At 48.5% G+C, this 20,789-nt stretch overlaps 2 pseudogenes; one reads left to right on the forward strand and one right to left on the reverse strand.

Annotated features, from left to right (window-relative positions):
* The window catches only part of LOC131586383 (zinc finger protein 850-like), a 434,360-nt pseudogene that overhangs the window by 158,206 nt on the left and 255,365 nt on the right, over positions 1 to 20,789 (reverse strand).
* The window catches only part of LOC131586382 (zinc finger protein 208-like), a 761,426-nt pseudogene that overhangs the window by 69,404 nt on the left and 671,233 nt on the right, over positions 1 to 20,789 (forward strand).

Raw genomic sequence — 20,789 nt, forward strand, 5'->3', positions numbered from 1 at the left:
GGGTACAAATCTGTGGCTGGAAACGAAGTCACTGGTGCTGGAAGAGGGCAGCAGAAACCCTGGCAAGGCCCAACCATGACACACAAAGGGAAATACCCACTCAGTGCTGGGGAAAAACCATACCCACATCCTCCCTGCTGGCATTGCCCAAAACATATTTTGAACCAAAGCAAACCAGGTGAGCAGAGCAGTCCAAGCCCATTCTCAACTGCACACCAAACCAGCTGGTGCACAGGTTCTGGCTCCCCCTCTCTGCTACCTCAACCATGGGGGTTCTGTCAGGCTGGCTGCCCCAGCCCCAGTCCGGGGAGAATCCCTCCTGCCACACCCTTGTTGCGCCAGGAGATGTTGGGCCAGGAGATGCTGGGACCAGAAGCCTACCCCTGTGTGGGCTCACCTGCAAATTGAGTGTAGGCTGTCTCCTGAAGGTAGGTGCCACAGCCGAAGTCTATCAGCTTTGCCTCGCCGGTGTCCAGGTCAACCAAGATGTTGTCCGGTTTGATATCTCGGTGCAGGACCCCGCAGCTGGTGCAGTGCCGCACGGCTGCCAGGACCTGCCGGAACAGCTCCCGCGCCTCTTCCTCGGACAGGAACTTCCGTGCCCGAATGAAGTGCCGCAGGTCCTGACACCGCTCCGGGCGCTCCAGCACCATAACAATGTAGCTGGGGAGCTCAAGCCACTCCAGCAGCTGCACCACACCGGGGAAGCCTGTGGACACCTTGTCCAGCAGCACTATCTCCAGTGGTGCGCTGGTGCCGTCGGGCTGCGGGAGGAGCACGGTGCTGTCAGTGGGGCTGAGGCCGTGCCAGGGCTCGGGAAGCCCTCAGCCAGCCCGGGATGCTCTGTGCCCTCCGCTGGCCCCATGCCCGCTCTCCCTCCAGGTGTCCTGGCAGCTCCCACCCTGCCGGGTCCCGGCTCATCCCCGCCCGGCACGCCCCGGCTTCTGCCGCTGGCCCCGCTCACTCACCAGCTCGCCCCAGTGCCGGACGCGGTTCCGTGGCACCTTTTTGATGGCCACCTGTAAGCCAAAGTGAACAGCGGATTCAGCTCAGCGCCTGCCGTGTCCAGCCCCATCCTACTCCTCCGCCCCCTCCTCATCCTCCGCCCCCTCCGCCCGCTCCTCCTCCTCCGCCCGCCGCTGGCCCCACCGCTCACCGGGAGTCCGTCCGAGAGCCGAGTGGCTGCGAAAACTCTGCCAAAGCCGCCGCGTCCCAGCAGTGAACCCACTCGGTAGCGCTGCTGCAGGGCCTCCTGCGCCTTCCCTGGGGAAGAGACGCGGCCGTCAGTGCTCGGCCCGGGGCCAGGAACGGCCCCCGAGCGCTCCCCGACCTCCCCGGGCCGGGCATCCGCAGGCGTTCGCTCTTTGGAACGCGACAGCGGCGGCTCGGGGCCGGCGGCCGCGCTGCTGAGCGGCGGAGCTCGGGCCGGGGAAGCTGCAGCGGAGGCGGCGGCAGCAGCCGCGCCGCCTGTGTCCTCCGTGGGCCCCGGGAGGAGCCGGGGCCGGGGCCGGGGCCGGGGCCGGGGCCGGGGCCGGGGTCGGGCCAGGCGGAGCTAAAGGGCAGCGATGCCGCCCCAGCCCCAGGCAATGATGCCCGCCCAGCAGCGCCAGCGCCAGCACAGCCAGAGCTGGGCGGAGGCGAGACCGCGGAGGGATGCTCGGGGCCGGGGCCGGGGCCGGGGCCGGGGCAGCCCCGCCCGGGGCCGGGGGCGGACCGGGGGCATGGCCCGGGTGGGCACGGGGAGAGGGAAACTGGAAGAGGAGGGGACACAGGAAAAAGGCGACGGGGATAGGGTGCGGGACAGTGGGAGAGGGAGAGGAGAATTAACGGAGTCAGGTAATTCGCTTTTTGTCTTCTGCTGCTGCTGCCTCTGCTGCCGCCGCTGCCGCTGCAACTGAAGCACCGGGACCGTTTGTCCCCGTGTCCGTTTGTCCGTTGCCCGCTCGGCCCCGCCCCGAGCCCCGCGCTCCCCGGGCAGCCCCTGAGCCTGGCCAAACACGGGAACTTTGCCCTGGTGAGCCAAGAGCCAGAGTCTTGACTCCTGCACAGGGGCACAGCAATGCCCTTGGCTGCTGCTGTGCCTTGTCCCTGCTGAGGGTCAGACACTGTCTGAGCACATTCCCTGAATGCAGAATTTGCACCTGAGCCAAGCACTGCACTTGTGTCTCCAGCATTGCTTTCCAAGTAAAACAGGGGGAGTCAAACTGGGTGTAGCTCATGGTATTTTACAGTGTCTAAAACTTGCCAAGTCTCAGATCTTAGAGGTGAGATCCATTTGGAATGAATGGGATGGAGAAACAGTGCAAGATGGAAAAGGGAAACATAAAAATAAACAGAGAAAAATAGAAAAAAACATATTGGTTGTTTCTTTTGATTTTATTTTCATTACTTATAAAAGTTGTTTCAATTTTCCCAGAATCTTTTCTCCAGTCCTGTCCTTTCCAAAAACCTGTCCTGGAGAACAAGGCGCAGCTCCTGTCACAAGATGTGCCCCCAGCTGCAGCTTCTCTTGGCTTCCCACACTGTGAATGCAGCACAACTCTTGCAGCAAAGCAGGACAAATATCTGAAGAACTTGACAACTTCTTCTTTCTTTTCCTTGTGCACTGGGGAGTTGTGCCATTGGTAAGGTTTTCATTGTTCCTCTTCTAGCCAAAGAAAACATGATGGGCTACCAGGAATTGTTGGGGAATACAAGCCTGGCTGAATGTGGAGAAAGAATCTCCAGAGCCTGCAGCCAGCAGTGCAGAGCTCATCATTCCAATAGCCCCATGGACATCTTGAAAGTGATCTGGAATGTGAAGATGGGCTGACAGAGGGAGTTTGTTTCTGTGTTCAGTTTAGATGATTCTACATCTCTTGCAGTGGTAGAAATCAAGAGCACAATCAGCTGATGATAAGCACCAGAACATGATAAGCTGGAGCTCTCAGTGGATGAGAGAAAGACAGTGAAAAGGAGAAATGCAGGGAATGACTTGGTGAACTTTGTGTGTAAGAAGGGTCATTTTTTCTTATTTTGTGGGTTTTTTCCTAATTTCTGTGGGGTATTCAGGAGATTTGATGGAAAGTTTCTGGAATTTGATAGGGTTTTGGGAATATTTAGGGATTTTTTTTTTAAATTTTTTGCAATTTTGTGAGATGTTTTTCAAATTTTTGGGGATTTTGCAAAAGTTTAAATATTTTGTGTGATTTTTATGAAATCTTGAAAAATTTTGAGTAGAGCTGAAGGATTTTGAGGAATTTTTCTTGATTTTGGGGTATTTTGTGGAGATTTGGTGGGATGATACTGAAACTTGCTAGGGTTTTCAGAACATTTAGGCAATTGTGTGGGATTTTTCTGCAATTTTCAGGGATTTTGTGGAGACTTGAAGAATTTTGAGGTATTTTCTTAGATTTCATGGAAATTTATAGGGATTTGGTCAAGTGTTACTGGAATTTGGTGAGGTTTTGAGAAGATTTCTGCAATTTTGTGGGATTATGTGAAGACTTGAAAAATTGTGAAAGATTTTTCTGCAATGTTTTGGAAATTTGTGGAGATTTGGTGGGATGTTTCTGGAATTTGGTAGTGATTTCAAAACATTTAGGGAATCGTGTGGGATTTTTCTGCAATTTTTTGGGATTTTACTTAAATTTTGTAGGATATTGAGGAGATTTTGTGGGAGTTTTGTGGAATTTTGAGGGATTTTGAGCAGACATGAAGGATTTTGAGGTATTTTCTTAGGTTTTGTGGAAATTTGTGGGGGTTTTGTGGGATGTGACTGGAATTTGGTGGGGTTTTGAGAAGATTTCTGCAATTTTGTTGGAGTTTTTTCTGCAATTTTGTGGGATTTTGTGGAGACTTGAAGAATTATGAGGGATTTTTCTTAGATTTTGTGGTATTTTGTGGAGATTTGGTGAGATGTTTCTGGAATTTACTGAGATTTTCTGTACATTTAATGAATTGTATGGTATTTTTCTAAAATTTTGCTGGATTTTGTGGAGACTTGAAGTATTGTGAGGGATTTTTCTTAGCTTCTTTGGATTTTTGTTGAGATTTGTTGGGATGTTTCTGGAATTTGGTAGGGTTTTGTGAAGATTTAGAGAATTTTGAGATTTTTTCCTGGAATCTTGCGGGATTTTGAGGAGACTTGAAGAATTTTGTGGGATTTTTCTTACATTTTGTGTCATTTTCTGGAGATTTGGTGGGATGTTTCTGGAATTTGATAGGGTTTTGAAAACATTTAATGAATTGCGTTGGATTTTTCTTGAATTTTGCAGGATATTGGGGAGATTTTGTGGGAGTTTTGTGGAATTTTGAGGGATTTTGAGGAGACATGAAGGATTTTGAGGTATTTTCTTAGATTTTGTGCAAATTAGTGGGGGTTTTGTGGGATGTTTCTGGAATTTGGTAGGGTTTTGAGAACATTTAGGGAACTGTATGGGATTTTTCTGCAATTTCGTGGGATTTTTCTTGAATTATGTGGGATTTTGTGGGGACTTGAAGAATTTTGAGAGATTTTTCTTAGATTTTGTGGTATTTTGTGGAGATTAGGTTGGATGCTTCTGGAATTTGCTGGGGTTTTCAAAACATTTAATGAACTGTGTGGGATTTTTCTGCAATTTGTTGTGATTTTTCTTGAATTTTGTAGGTTATTGAGAAGATTTTGTGGGAGTTTTGTGGAATTTTGTGGGATTTTGAGGCGGCATGAAGGATTTTGAGGTATTTTCTTAGATTTTGTGGAAATTAGTGGGGATTTTTTGGGATGTTTCTGGAATATGGTAAGGTTTGGGGAAGATTTCTGCAATTTTGTTGGATTTTGTGGAATGTTGTGTGATTTTTCTTGATTTTTGTAGGATATTCAGGGGATTTTTTGAGATGTTTCTGGAATTTGGTAGGGTTTTCAGAAAATTTAGGCAATTGTGTGGGATTTTTTTCTGGAATTTTGTGGGATTTTGAGGACACTTGAAGAATTTTGTGGGATTTATCTTAGATTTTTTGGAAATTTGTGGCGATTTGGTGGGATGTTACTGGAATTTTGTGAGGTTTTGAGAAGATTTCTAAAATTTTGTGGGACTTTTCTGCAATTCTGCGGGATTTTGTGGAGACTTGAAAAATTGAGAAGGATTTTTCTTAGCTGTTTTGGAAATTTGTGGAGATTTTGTGGGATGTTTCTGGAATTTGGTAGTGATTTCAAAACATTTAGGGAATCGTGTGGGATTTTTCTGCAATTTTTGGGGATTTTTCTTGAATTTTGGAGGATATTGAGGAGATTTTGTGGGAGTTTTGAGGGATTTTGAGCAGACATGAAGGATTTTGAGGTAGTTTCTTGGGTTTTGTGGAAATTTGTGGGGGTTTTGTGGGATGTGACTGGAATTTGGTGGGGTTTTGAGAAGCTTTCTGCAATTTTGTTGGAGTTTTTTCTGGAATTTGGTGGGATTTTGTGGAGACTTGAAGCATGTTGAGGGATTTTTCTTAGATTTTGTGGTATTTTGTGGAGATTTGGTGGGATGTTTCTGGAATTTTGTGGCATTTTATTGTACAGGTGTGGAATGTTCTCATATTTTGTGGGATTTTGAAGAGACTTGAAGAATTGTGAGGGATTTTTCTTAGATTTTGTGGAAAGTTGTGGCAATTTGGTGGGATGTTTCTGGAATTTTGTAGTGATTTCAGAACATTTAGGGAATCGTGTGGGATTTTTCTGCAATTTTTGGGGATTTTTCTTGTATTTTGTAGGATATTGAGGAGATTTTATGGGTGTTTTGTGGAATTCTGAATGATTTTGAGGAGACATGAAGAATTGTGAGGGATTTGCTTAGATCTTGTGGAAATTAGTGGGGATTTTTTGGGGTGTTTCTGGAATATGGTAAGGTTTGGGGAAGATTTCTGCAATTTTGTGGCATTTTTCTGCAATTTTGAGGGATTTTTCTTGATTTTGTGGAATTCTTTGGAGATTTGGTGGGTTGTTTCTGGAATTTGGTAGGGTTTTGTGAAGATTTAGAGAATTTTGTGAGATTTTTTTCCTGGAATCTTGAGGAATTTTGAGGAGACTTGAAGAACTTTGTGGGATTTTTCTTACATTTTGTGTAATTTTCTGGAGATTTGGTGGGATGTTTCTGGAATTTGATAGGGTTTTGAAAACATGTAATGAATTGTGTTGGATTTTTCTTGAATTTTGCAGGATATTGAGGAGATTTTGTGGGAGTTTTGTGATATTTTGAGGGATTTTGAGGAGACATGAAGAATTTTGTGGGATTTTCTTAGATTTTGTGTGAATTTGTATAGATTTTCCAGGATATTTCTGTAATTTAGTGGGGTTTTCAGACCATTTATTGAATTGTGTGGGATTTTTCTGCAATTTTGTGGGATTTTTCTTGAATTATGTAGGATATTGAGGAGATTTTGTGGGAGTTTTGTAGAATCTTGAGGGATTTTGAGGAGAATTGAGGAATTTTGTGGGATTTTTTTCAAATTTTGTGGGAAATTTGTGGCGATTTGGTGCGATGTTTCAGGAGTTTTGTGGGATTTTTTTGTACTGTTGTTGAATTGTCTGGCATTTTGTGGGATTTTGAGGAGAGTTGAAGAACGGTGAGGGATTTTTCTTAGATTTTTCTTGGATTTTCTGGAGATTTGGTGGGATGTTTCTGAAATTTGCTGGGGTTTTCAGAACATTTAGGGAATTGTATGGGATTTTTGTGCAATTGTGTGGGATTTTCCTTGAATTTTGTAGGATATTGATGAGATTTTGTGGGAGTTTATTGGAATTTTGAGGGATTTTGAGGAGACATGAAGAATTTTGAAGTATTTTGTTAGATTTTGTGGAGATTTGTTTAGGTATTCTGGGTTGTTTCTGGAATTTGCTGGGGTTTTGAGACGGTTTCTGCAATTTTGTAGGATCTTGTGGAGACTTGAAGAATTGTGAGGGATTTTTCTTATCTTCTTTGGAATTTTGTGGAGTTTTGGTGGGATGTTTCTGGAATTTGGTAGGGTTTTGGGAAGATTCAGGGAATTTTGTGAGATTTTTTCCTGGAATGTTTAGGGATTTTGAGGAGACTTGAAGAATTTTGTGGGATTTTTCTGAAATTTTGTGGAATTTTGTGGAGATTTGTTGGGATGTTCCTGGAATTTTGTGTGATTTTTTTGTACTGTTGTGGAATTTTGTGGGATTTTGCGGAGACTTGAAGAATTTTGTCGGATTTTTCTTAGATTTTGTGGTATTTTGTGGAGTTTTGGTGGGATTTTCCTTGAATTTGGTGGTCTTTTGAGAAGATTTAGGGAATAGTATGGGATTTTTCTGCAATTCGGTGGTATTTTTCTTGAATTTTGTTGGTTATTGAGGAGAGTTGAAGAATTTTGAGGGTTTTTTCTTAGATTTTGTGGAATTTTGTAATGATTTGGTGGGATGTTTCTGGAATTTGCTGGTATGTTCAGAACATTTAATGAATTGTGTGGGATATTTCTGCAATTTGGTGGGATTTTTCCTGAATTTTGTAGGATATTGGGAAGATTCTGTGGGAGTTTTGTGGAATGTTGAGGGAATTTGTAAAGACATTAGGAATTTTGAGGTATTTTTTCAGATTTTGTGGAAATTAGTGGGGATTTTGTGGGATGTTACTGGAATTTGGTGGGGTTTTGAGAACATTTCTGTAATTTTGTGGGATTTTGAAGAGACTTCAAGAATTATGAGGGATTTTTCTTAGCTTCTTTGGAATTTTGTGGAGATTTGGTGGGATGTTTCTGGAATTTGGTTGGGTTTTGGGAAGGTTTAGGGGATTTTTTGAGATTTTTTTCTGGAATCTTGAGGGATTTTGAGGAGACTTGAAGAATTTTGCGGGATTTTTCTTAGATTTTGTGGAATTTTGTGGAGATTTGGTGGCATGTTCCTGGAATTTGCTGGGGTTTTCAGAACATTTAATCAATTCTGTGGGATTTTTCTGCAATTTGGTGGGATTTTTCTTGAATTTTTCAGGATATTGGGGAGATTTTGTGGGAGTTTTGTGGAATTTTGAGGGATTTTGAGGAGACATGAAGAATTTTGAGGGATTTTCGCAGATTTTGTGGAAATTTGTTTAGATTTTCTGGGAAGTTACTGGAATTTGGTAGGATTTTGGCAACATTTAATGAGTTGTGTGATATTTTTCTGCAATTTTGTGGGATTTTTCTTGAATTTGGTGGGATTTTGTGGGGACTCGAAGAATTGTGTGGGATTTTTCTTAGATTTTTTGTCATTTTGTGGCAATTTGGTGGGATGTTTCTGGAATTTGGTGGGCTTTTGAGAAGATTTAGGGAATTTTGTTCAATTTTTTTTGGAAACTTGGTGGATTTTGAGGAGTCTTGAAGAATTTAGTGGGATTTTTCTTAGATTTTGTGGAAATTTGTGGCGATTTAGTGGGATGTTTCTGGAATTTGGTGGGGTTTTGAGATGATTTTTGCAATTTTGTGGGATTTTTCTTTAATTTTGTAGGATATTGAGGAGATTTTGTTAGAGTTTGTGGAATTTTGAGGGATTTTGAGGAGACATGAATGATTTTGAGTTATTTTCTTAGATTTTTTAGAAATTTGTGAGGATTTAGTGGGATGTTTCTGGAATCTGGTAGGGTTTAGAGATCATTTATGGAATTGTATGGGATTTTTCTGCAATTTTGTGGGATTTTGTAGAGACTTGAAGAATTTTGAGGGTTTTTTCTTAGATTTTGTAGACTTTTGTGGAGATTTTGAGGGATGTTTCTGGAATTTGCTGGGATTTTTCAGAACATTTAATGAATTGTGTGGGATTTTTCTGCAATTTGGTGGGATTTTTCTTGGATTTTGTAGGATATTGGGGAGATTTTGTGGGAGTTTTGTGGAATTTTGAGGGATTTTGAGGAGACATGAGGAATTTTGAGGTATTTTGTTGGATTTTGTGGAAATTAGTGGGGATTTTGTGGGATGTTACTGGAATTTGGTGGGGTTTTGAGAACATTTAGGGAATTGTGTGGAATTTTTCTGCAATTTTGTGGGATTTTTCTTGATTTTTGTGGGATTTTGTGGGGACTTGAAGAATTTTGAGGGATTTTTTCTTAGCTGCTTTGGAATTTTGTGGAGATTTGGTGGGATGTTTCTGTATATTTGGGAAGGTTTTGGGAAGGTTAAGGGGATTTTGTGGAGATATTTTTCTGGAATCTTGAGGGATTTTGAGGAGACTTGAAGAATTTTGTGGGATTTTTCTGAAATTTTTGTGGAAATTTGTGGTGATTTGGTGGGATGTTTCTGGAATTTTATGGGATTTTTTTGTACTGTTGTGGAATTTTCTGGTACTTGGTGGGATTTGAGGAGACATGAAGAATTATGAGGGATTTTTGTTAGATTTTGTGGAATTTTGTGGAGATTGGGTGGGATGTTCCTGAAATTTGCTGGGGTTTTCAGAACACTTAATGAATTTTGTGGGGTTTTTCTGCAATTTTGTGGGATTTTCTTGAATTTTGCAGGATCTCGGGAAGACTTTGTGGGAGTTTTGTTGAATTTTGGGGGATTTTGAGGAGACATGAAGTATTTTGAGAGATTTTCTTAGATTTTGTGGAAATTTGTTTAGATATTCTGGGATGTTTCTGGAATTTGTTGGGCTTTTGAGAAGTTTTCTGCAATTTTGTGGGATCTTGTGGAGAGCTGAAGAATTGTGAGGGATTTTTCAGAGCTTCTTTGGAAATTTGTGGAGATTTGGTGGGATGTTTCTGGAATTTGGTTGGGTTTTGGGAAGATTTAGGGGATTTTTTGAGATTTTTTTCTGGAGTCTTAAGGGATTTTGTGGAGACTTGAAGAATTTTGTTGGATTTTTCTGAAACTTTTTGTAAATTTGTGGCGATTTGGTGGGATGTTTCTGGAATTTTGTGTGATTTTTTTTGTACTGTTGTGGAATTCTCTGGTATTTTGTGGGATTTTGAGGAGACTTGAAGAATTGTGAGGGATTTTTCTTAGATTTTGTGGAATTCTGTGGAGATTTGGTGGGATGTTTCTGGAATTTGGTTGGGTTTTGAGAAGCTTTCTGCAATTTTGTTGGAGTTTTTTCTAGAATTTTGTGGGATTTTTTTGAGACTTGATGAATTTTGCGGGATTTTTCTGAAATTTTGTGGAAATTTGTGGCGATTTGGTGGGATATTTCTGGAATTTGGTAGTGTTTTCAGAACATTTACAGAACTGTGTGAGATTTTTCTGCAATTTTATGGGATTTTTCTGTAATTTTGTAGGATTTTTTAAATTTTGTAAAATATTGAGGAGATTTTGTGGGAGTTTTGTGGAATTTTGAGGGATTTTGAGGAGACATGAAGAATTTTGAATTATTTTCTTAGATTTTGTGGAAATTTATTTAGATTTTCTGGGATGTTTCTGGAATTTGTTGGGCTTTTGAGACGATTTCTGCAAATTCGTGGGATCTTTCTTGGATTTTGTGGGATTTTGTGTAGACTTGAAGAATTATGTGGGATTTTTCTTAGCTTCTTTGGAATTTTGTGGAGATTTGGTGGGATGTTTCTGGAATTTGGTAGTGTTTTGGGAAGATCTAGGGATTTTTTGTTTTTGTTTTTTCAATTTCGTGCGATTTTTTTTGAGTTTTATGGGATTTTGCAATAGTTTAAATAATTTTGTAGTATTTTTCTGGAATTTTGTGGGATTTTGTGGAGACTTGAAGAATTGTGAGGGATTTTTCTTAGATTTTGTGGAATTTTGTGGAGATTTGGGCACCATTAGGGGTGTGTGTGTCTCACTTTTCCCCAGCAATTTCCCTCTGTTTTCCCATTCCCGACGTTTCTCCTCTCCACCTCTTCCAGCTCCATGACAGGAGCTCAGAAAGAGCAAGAAAACAGAAACAAGCTCCACAGCAAATTCCTGGAAGAAAAATCCATGGATGGCCAGGAGGCTGCTGTGGCTCCTTCCTGGAAATCGGGGATGTTGGGAACACGGCACAGGGTGTCCCAGGACTTAGAGCTGGACACTGAACCCTCCTGGATCTCCTTGGCACCCGTCCCAGGCCAGGATGGTCCTGGATATCCTCCTGGATCTGCCCCAGGAAGATCTCTGCTCCCTGGGGCGGGATGGGACGGGTAGAGGACAAGGAATGAAGGTCAGGAGAAGAATACAGAGATGCTTCTTGCCACTGCAGCAAGAAACTTGGTGCAGTGAAAGCTCAGCTGGAGATGAAGGTGGCCAAAAATGTGAAGCACAATAAAAATTGACTTGTTAAATACATGAATAAAAAGAAATTATAGAAATTACATTGTCCCCTTCCAGGATGTGGATGGTCACCTGACAAACACGGACAGAGTCACAGTGCAGGTTTTCTAACGCATTCTTGTATCTGTGTTCAACGCTCACCCCTCCCTTCCCAGAGGAAAACATGCATTGTACCAAGGGACACTGCAATGTCCTTGAAAAGGGCAAGCCCTGCTCAGCAGAAACCAAACCACCCCTGACTGAACCACAGCATCCCCATCTTGAATCCAAACACAGCATGTGCCAGCTCTTGGGAAGAGAGGAATCCCATGGCAGTCAAAACCAGAGCAGTGGGACAAGCATGAGAGCTCTTTGGAATATCTGGATTTATTTAGAATGGAGGCTCTGCAGAAGTTTGGTGAGCTGCTAAGAAAAAACTCTTGCAGTCCTCGCCAGCCATTTCAGGAGAGCTCCCCAGAGACAGAGGAACTTCACCTCCCTTTGTCTCTGGGGGACCTTCTCCGGCACAGAGTAGTGGTTGTTTGAAGTTGGTGCCGCTGCAGTGTCCTGAGATCCGGGGGCTTGACACAGGTGGCAGCAGCACTCTTCCTGATGTGCTGCCACTTGCTCCAGGGGAGGATTCATTGCAAGGGGCTGAGCTCCGGTTCTGATTTCCAGGCTTTTCCCGGCCATGTTCATCTTCAGGGATGAGCCGGTGCTGTGATCCCTGAATTGGGTGGGGCTGTGATGGCACAAAGGGGCTGAGTGCTGGGGTGATGCAGGGCCATGATGTCACACAGCTGTCCTGGCCACAGCACTGTGACATCACCGCGCCAGCCCTATATAAACCGGGCCAGCCCCTGCAGCTGCCAGTGCAGTCACCATGGGACGTGCCGTAGCCATGGGTGACAGTGGTGTCCTGATGCCTGCCCTTGTCCTGCTGCTGGCCGCTGTGGCTGTCTGGTGGGCCGGTGGCCACTGGCAACCATGGAGGTGGCAGACGAGGAAGCGCCCCAGGGTTAGGCCCAGAGGCCCATGGAGGAACCGAGCAGCCCCTGCGGCTCCGTGGTTCTCCAGGCCTCGGGTGACCCCTCGCCAGCGGCCAGGTGCTCCCGCAAGCCCTCTGGAGAGCTCCTGCAGCTGCGGTCCCTGCATGGCAGTGGCCCAAGAGCTGCAGGAAGTGATGATCCGGCACTGGGCACGCAATGGGACATCTGTGCCGCTCTACTTTGGGATGTGGCTGGCGTTGTGGAAACAACTGGAGAAGCTGATGAGGTGAGGCCACCTGCCCTGCTGTGGCTTGCCCAGCTTCTCCAGAAGCCGCCATCCCTTCAGGAGGCTGCTCCCAGGAAGATTGGCCATCGGGGGGAGAGCCTCAAGCCTTGCAAGGATGGCACAGCAGAGAAGACCCGCCATCCATGCAAGAGGCTCAGGCTGTCAGAGAACGTCCATGGTGCCAGGAGCCTTCGCTATCTCTGACAGCCTCCATCCCTCGGAGAGGCTCAGCCAGACCTGTCAGCCTGCAGAAGGTGCAGAGCCCAGGGACAGGTCTCCCAGCTCCCTTGGACCCTTGGACCTCAACAACACGGGTGCAACCCTGAGCACTGACATGGCCAGGGAACGCCCACAGGTCCAAGTGGGAGCCCAGCCCGATCCAGGGGAGCCATCTCAGGAGCAGCTGGAGGAGCAGCAAGTGTCCTGGAGCCAGAAGCTGCCGGACCACAGCTCCCAGGTGACGGTGCTGGACGTGCCAGCTGGCAACAGCCCGTGCCTGGTGGAGACAATTCCCGAGGGACCAGGGAGTTTCCTCCATCTCCAGGAAGCCGCTCCCATACAGCCACCAACTACCAACAAGACTTCTGTACCAGCAGGTGAGACCTGAGGAGCTGTCTGAGGCTCCCATGGGGCTCTGGAGGGGCATTCCCAGGCCAGGCCAGGGCTTCTGAGAGCAGCCTAGAAGCAGGTCAGAGCAAAGTGGCTGGCACTGGCTGGGGCCGCTGCACTGGCGGAAACTCGGGGGGTTCCTGGCAGCATCAGGCCCTGTGATGGAGGCATTGTCTCGTCCTCACAGCCCGACAGCACCTGTGTTCCAACGGAGATCGTGCTCATGGAGAAGGTGGGCTCTGGCTGCCGCAGAATCATCCAGATCCTCGACTGGTTCGAGCTGCCTGACAGCTTCGTGCTGGTGATGGAGGTTCCGGAGCAATCTCGGGATCTCTTGCACATCCTGCTGGAGCAAGAGTTCCTGAGTGAGGAGGTGGCGCGCTGGCTTTTCTGGCAGGTGCTGGAGGCCGTGTGGCACTGCACCGCCTGCGGCGTCCTGCACCGGGACATCAAGCCAGAGAACCTCCTCATCAACCCGGAGACTGGCGAGCTGAAGCTCATCGACTTCGGTTGCGGCACCTTCCTCCAGGAGCGGGCCTTCACACAGTTTGCCGGTGAGCCCAGAGCACGGGCCCTGCTCCCAGTGCCAGGCACTGCACGGCCCCATTCCCTCCTGGGCCGCGGGCTGCCGGCTGCCCTGTGGCACGGGGCAGGTGCTGTGCCCCAGGAGCCGGCTGCCGGCCCTGCCGACAGAAAGGGGCTGCAAAAGCCGGGCCCCGGCTCCTGGGCTTGGCAGGCCCGCAAGGCCTTGGGCTGCTCCACTGGCGTTCTCAGCCTTGCAGAATGGTTTCTTGGCTTTGGCCCATTGTCAGGGGGAGGCAGGCAGGCCTTGGGGGGAAGTTGTGGCCACGGCTGCAGCCCCTGCCTCTGGCAGGAGGCTGGCTCCAGGCTCTGGAAGGCAGCAGCCTGCGCCTGAGCAGCGCCGCCCGTCTCCCCTAGGAACACGCACGTACTGCCCGTCCGAGTGGATCGGCCTGCGCTGCTACCATGGCGATGGGGCGACCATCTGGTCCCTGGGCGTGCTGCTGTTTGAGATGGTGTGCGGGTTCCTGCCCTTCGAGAATGAGTGTGACATGGTGTTGGGGCAGCTCTTCTTCCCACAGGAGGTCTCTCCAGGTTGGCACACAGCCTGAAGAAGGCAGGCTTTGGCAGGTGGCACCGCGCAGCCCAGCCCGGCCCTCCCGCAGCTGCACGGGACGTCCATGTGCCCTCAAGGGCCGGCTGCAGCAGGTGGCCCATGGCAGGCTGGGTGTGGCACGCTTGGCTGAAGGAGGGGACGCTTGTCCTGCCGTGCCGCTCTCCCGCCAAGGGCAGCTCCCAGCACACGCAGCGTGGCCCGGCTTCTGCAGGCGCCGGGAGCAGCTGGGCAGGAGCCTTCTGCAAGTGAGCGCCGCTTTCTGCCTTCTCTCCCCAGAGTGACAACATCTGATCCGCTGGTGTTTGTCCAAGCACCCCATGGATCGGCCAGTGCTGGAGCAGATCTTCTACCACCCTTGGGTGTTGGGCGGGCAGTTCTGATGCCTTGCCGCAGACTCTGCAGCACCCAGTTCCCGTGTCCCACGCAGGACTGAGGGCCCAGGAAATAAAACAACTCGAAACCCTCGGCAGGCTGGCGAGTCTGGTCCTTGTTAGCAACTTCAGCTAAGGGAACCTCTTGGCAAAAGGGGTAATCAGAGCGTTCCCTTCAGCCTTTGTCAAACTTTTGGTGCCTTTCCTCCAGGTTGTCCCTCAAAATCAGAAAGGGGTGGAGCCTGCACCAGTCCCCCCAAATCACTGGAAGGCAGAGACTACTCCCAGGCCCTTCAAAACTGGACGATGATGGAGACGATCCCCGGGCCCCCCAAACTGAAGGGAGATAAATACCCACCCCAGCCCAAAATAAGAGATGGATGGAGCCCAGAGAAGCCCCCAAGTCGGAGGGGGAAGGGAAAACTGCCAGCCCCACCAAAGAGGAGAGGAATTGTGCCTGTGCCAGCCCCGCAAATTGCAGGGGGACAGAGAACACCCATGACCTGGCAAAGGGCAAAGAGAGGCCGGAGGCTGCCGGGATGGTGACAACACTGGCACCCCCAAATCAGAGTGGGACAAAGAGCCCACACAGGCTTCCCAGAAGCAGAAAGGGGGCAGCAAATATCCCCTGTCCCCCTAAGTCAGAGGGGCACAGACACAGAAGGCCCCACAAAAAGAGCATGAGGAACCAAGGCCACTGCCAGCCCCGCAAAGGCAAGGAGGATGGAGAAACTCCCCATCTGTCTTTGTTTTGGAGGACAGGTGCCTGCTAGGGAGGGCAGGGGCCTCCCCTGGAAAGAAAATGTAGACCCCCTCTCTCTACATTATTATAGTTTTGAAAACAAGGAGCTTTCAGGCAGAGATCTGGGGATAGGAATAACAGTTCTTTATTAGTATTTATAACAAAGCAAACAAACAAACAAGAACTACAGCATTAGCAAGAAAACAGAACCAGGGGCCCTGTGACAGCTTTCTCTGAGACGGGAAGGGATGGAGGAGAGGCTTTGTTTCACAAACCCCTCGGGCAGTCAGTCCCGGTGCTCCTGCAGGGCTCTGAGGAACACTCAGCTGGAACAGCAGGGATGAGCTGAGATCCCGGGCCGGTGGCTGAGGTGTATCAGCAGCTCCATGGCGGTGGCTGGCACTGCCACATGTCCTGGCAGGACAGGGGGTGCGAGGCCACCAACAAAGACGAAAGAAGGAGAAGAAGCAACAGCTCCATCTGGGTGAAGGCAAAATTCCATTCTCCTTACCGCAACAGCTCTGCACTCAAAGTGTCCTTCTCTGAAGCAGAAGAAAAGTCCACCAAACTGTCCCCACCCTCCTTTTTTCCTGCCCCCTTCCCCCCCTGGGCCCAGCCAAACTCTTTGTCTTTTGTCTATCACCCACCAAGTACCCATAGTTAGGTTGTCCCCGCAACTAATGGGTAAAAATTCCACAGGCAATCCAGAATTAAAAAAAAAAAAAAAAAAAGACACCTAACCCCCAACACCTGCCCCTGGCAATGACCTGAGATGGGATTGAATATAATGACAGGGCCATGGCCAGACCCTCACCTTCTTTGATCTCACATCATCTCATTGCCATAGGCAGGAAAAGGTACAGGTGTCTCCCCAGCATGGATCACAGGGAACATGGATTACCAGGTCTCTGCCAAACTTGAATTTTCCATGGGGGGATGAAGCTGGAGCAATGCAAAAAGCTCTTCCTGTACGTTGAGGCATTTGCAGAGCTTCCCTTACTGGTGCCTCCGCTGGTGTCTGGTCAAGTCAGAGCTCTGGATGAAACTCTTCCCACACTGGGGACACTCGTAGGGCCTCTCCCCAGTGTGGATGCGTCGGTGGACAGTGAGGTGGGAGTTGTACTTGAAGACCTCCCCACAGTCAGGGCAGCGGAAGGGCCTCTCATCCGTGTGAATCCGCTGGTGCCTGAGGAGAGTAGAGCTGGTCTGAAACCTCTTCCCACACTTGGGACACTCGTAGGGCCTCTCCCCAGTGTGGATGCGCTGGTGGGTGATGAGGTTGGAGTTGAAGCTGAAGCCCTTCCCGCATTCCCCACACTGATAGGGCCATTCCCCAGTGTGGATCATCTGGTGGCAGATCAGTTTGTTGCTCAACATGAAGCTCTTCCCACACTCCAAGCACTTGTAGGGCTTCTCCCCATCCTGAAGCTGCTCATGGACCACCAGCTCAGAGCCCTGGCTGGATCTCCGGCCGCCTTCCCAGCACAGGGTGGGTCTTTCCTCCTCAGAGCACCCTGGGCTGGGTTTGGAGCCCCTCCTCCTGAGGGATCTCCAGGGATTTTCCTCCCTGTTGGATTTCTGCATTGTGGAGCTGCTCAAAATGGCCTTGTCCACGAGGTTCTGCTGCAGGGATTTGTCCTCCCTGGTCTCCATCCTCAGCTCCTTGTCTGGGGGAGGAAGGACAAGGAGAGGATGGGATTTGCCTCCGTGCCAGAGGGAAGGGGAAGGAGATCCCCCCAGTGCGTCCCCGGCAGGACGGCGTCGGCAGCGGGGTTGTCCTGCAGCCGGGGGCCATGCTGGGCTGGGAGATGGAGCAGGAGAGAGGGGGAAAGGGGCACTGACTTCCTCCTCACCTGCCTGGGTGTCCCGGGGCATCTTCCTCTTCCTCACAGCCTCCTTCTCCATCTGCCCAAGGTCTGGGAATGGGAAATCCTGGTTTGGGGAAAAATACAATTCATAAGCACATTGGATTAGGGAGTTCCTCCTCCTCAAATCCATTATTAGAAATCACAAGCCTTCCACAAAAACCTCCCAAACATCAAGATTCAGCCCTGAAAATGCCTCCCAGAAGTTCCCCATCTCTGGTCTCTCCCCTTTGGTGTTCAGAGGTTCCCCCAATCCCAGCTGCTGGGGGTCATGCTTGTACTGGGGTTCTGTCTGCTCGGTCCCTGCCCAGGCTGCTGGGAGTGCCAGGAATTCAAAAAGCTCCCCCCATTTCCATCTCCCCACTTCGGGAGGCTGGGATCCCCAGTGTCCCCCCAAGGGGCATTTTCCGCTCAGCTTTGCAGTCCTTAAGTCACAAATATCCCCCCTCAAAAAACCCAACCGAGGGACCCCCCAGGATATCTGGGCTGGGCTCCCCCTCTCGGGGCACCTGTGGGATGGGGGGTGATGATCCCACAGGTGGGGGACTGTGAATTCAGGGAGTTCTTGACCTCTTGGTTCCTTCTCCTTTCCCTGATCCTCCTTTGTCCCTCCTCTTCCTGTTCAAGTGCATTTAAAAAATTATGGTATGTCCCAAGGGAAGAACTCACCCTTGGTGTTGTATAAGGTCAGTCCCTACCTAACCTCCCTTTTCTTTTCCCTATCCCATTGGCTGTAACCCCCCTGTATCCCCTGGCCACCCCCTCCCCCAAGTTTAAGAGAGCACCTGAGGAATCTCAGCCTCTTTCTTGCCCCGGGAGATCCACATACAATAAACCCAGGACCACGTCTCGTAAGTCTGAGCCTTCTTTGTCTAAAATACCTTAGGTCCATGTTGGATATATTTTGAGACCCCTTCCCGCCCGTGTTCTGTGAAGGGCGGACACATCCCCATGGGGGACAAGACTGAAGGGATTTGTGGATATTTACAAAATCTTCCTCCCTTTCCTCCCCTTCCATCCCTCCTCCTTCTCCTCCCTAACACCAGCGCCTTCTCCTACCTCCATCCCTTCTCACTCTCCTTCTTCATCCTTCCTCTTCCATCCCTCCTCCACCTCCCCCAGGAGCAGTGACACCCTCGGTGCCCCGTTCCCAAACCCCTCACAGCCCACGGCAGGAGCGGGGATGGAGCCGGGACAGGTCGGGATGGGCAGCGCGGGGCTCTCCGCTGCTCCCACCCGCTGGGGACGGGGGGAACCCGGCCCGGGGAAAAGGAGAGGGAAACTGGGAAAATTGGGGGCTGCAGATCCAACCTGGGGCTGGCTGGGGACCCTGGCTGGGGACTGCCAGCCCTTGGGGCTGCTCTGGGGAGATGTGGGAGGGGGGAACACAGAGAGGGCTGGGGGATCCCAGGAGTGGCAGCACTGGCAGGGACTGGTTTGTACTGGGATCATCCTGGGATCATCCTGGCAGTGGCTGAGATCGCACTGGCTGTGTACTGACATCATACTGGGATCATACTGGGATCATACTGGGATCATACTGGCAGTGAGTAGGAGCCTGCAGGGGGCAATTGAGACCAGGTTGTGAGGAACTGGGAATATGCCCTGCGCTCGCCAGAACCCCGGGATCGCCCCTCGTATGTCCCGTAATTCTCCCCCAAACCCTCCAGGATCCCCGAGTGCCCCCTCTGCGCCCGTTCAGGACCCCCCAAAGCGTCCCTGGATCCCTGAATGTTCCCGACCCCACAGATTCCCCTTCCAGCCACTCCTGGGAATTCATCTCCCATCATCCCACAACACAGTTCCGCGCCCAAACCTCCTGCCGTGCCCCGCGCCCTAAAGAGCCCGGTTACAGCTCCCCAGGCTCCCCCCAAGTGCTCCCGAGCCGTATACATTCGCCCCCAGCACCTGCAGCCATGGCTCAGACGCAAAAGTTTTTTCCAAGCGCTTCCCCACACCGCCAAACGCGCCTTCCGAGCCACTTCCGGGACTACAGCTCCCATCATGCTCCGCGGCGCCCATAGAGCGCTATTCCAGCCGGGACTCCATCTCCCGTCATGCCCCGCGCCTCACCGGAACCCATTGGAGCTGCGCCTACAACTCCCTTGATGCTCCGCGGCCCCATTAAACCGTATTATACCGGCGCCTACAGCTCCCATCATCACCCGCGGCCCAGAGATTCCCTGTTACAGCCCCCCAAGTGCCCGTCCGGACCCCGAAGGGCCCCCAGATTGCCCTCCCTGACCTCCAAGTGCCCCCCTGGACCCCCAAGTGCTCCCCCGGACCCCAAATTGTCCCACAGAATCCCTAAGTGCCCCTCCAAGTGCCCTCCTGGCTCCCCCAAGTGTCCTCCAGACCCCCAAGTTCTCTCTAAATTCCCTCCCCAGACCCAAAACTGCCCCAAATGTTCCCCAGAAAAGTCCCCATGGACCCCAAAGTGGCCCCTTTTACCCTGTCTGAGAAAATTATAAAAATTATGATCAAAGGACTAAAAATAGGAATAATTAGCATAAAGAGGGTGAAATAGTAGTCAATTAACGAATGAAGGGAATTGTGGTACTCAGAATCAAAGACCGATAATTTTTTTAGTTGATAAAAATGTATCAATTCTTTTATATAAATATAAAAAATAGGTTATAAAAATACAGAATAATATTATAAAAATAAAAATTTCATTTTTATAAATTAATTAGATTTTAATGATAAAGAAAAGTTTATAAATGTTTTCAATGTTTTGGGATGTCAGTCCCAGGTGGGCGATGTCAGACATGCTGAGGCTCGGGGTTAGGAGCAGGTTGTCCAAACAGGGGCAGCCCACAAGGGGCTCTTTCTTCTCTGTGACCAGACCTCCTAAGGAGACATTCAGCATCAGGATTGTAAAGAGTAAATCGTGACCTCCTGATCAGTACACAAAGATGTTTTACAGTTTGAACAGTAGAATGTTGTCACTGTAAGGGGGCTTCTTTGTTAATATACCTCATGTTGTGTCATGTTTGTTAAATAAAAAATGTTGTTGTAACAGCCTTCCTTGTTAAAATATTGTTATTATTGAAATTAGAATTTTGACAACTAGGTCCCTTGGCTTAATGGCAGTTTAATTAAAAATGAATACAATTTACTAAATTGAATACTAATGTAGTATAAAAGAATATAGTTTAGTGAAATAATACAGTTTAATAAAAAAAAATTATATATATAACTGCTAGAAATTAAGTATGATTAAATCATAAGCAAAACCAACCAGGGTACAGAGGTTTCCCACCCTGCCTCATATTCAAAACAAAGCACTTCAAGCTAAACTCATATACTGTATGCTTTTACATATTCATTAATGTTTCCTGTAAGTTTCCTCCTATTTCCGATTTTTCTGACTTTACATCACTTTTCTTCACGGCGCATGCCTCACTTTTTGTTAGGGGGTCATCAGTCTTCTTTTGGTGGTCTTTTGCCAAAGGCTTCTCCTCTTCCTCATTGTCCTTTGGATAACCTTACAGGTTTGTGTGTGTGTACTAAGCGTTGTGTTATGTTAGTCTACTAATTAGCCTTATGTTTCCTAATCTTTAGGCCCAATGCCTAAATTTGTTCTAATTTTTGCCATTTTGGTCTTGAGACACCATTTATCTTCTAAA

Source organism: Poecile atricapillus, chromosome 19 (genome assembly GCF_030490865.1).
Source record: "Poecile atricapillus isolate bPoeAtr1 chromosome 19, bPoeAtr1.hap1, whole genome shotgun sequence".
NCBI lineage: Eukaryota > Metazoa > Chordata > Aves > Passeriformes > Paridae > Poecile > Poecile atricapillus.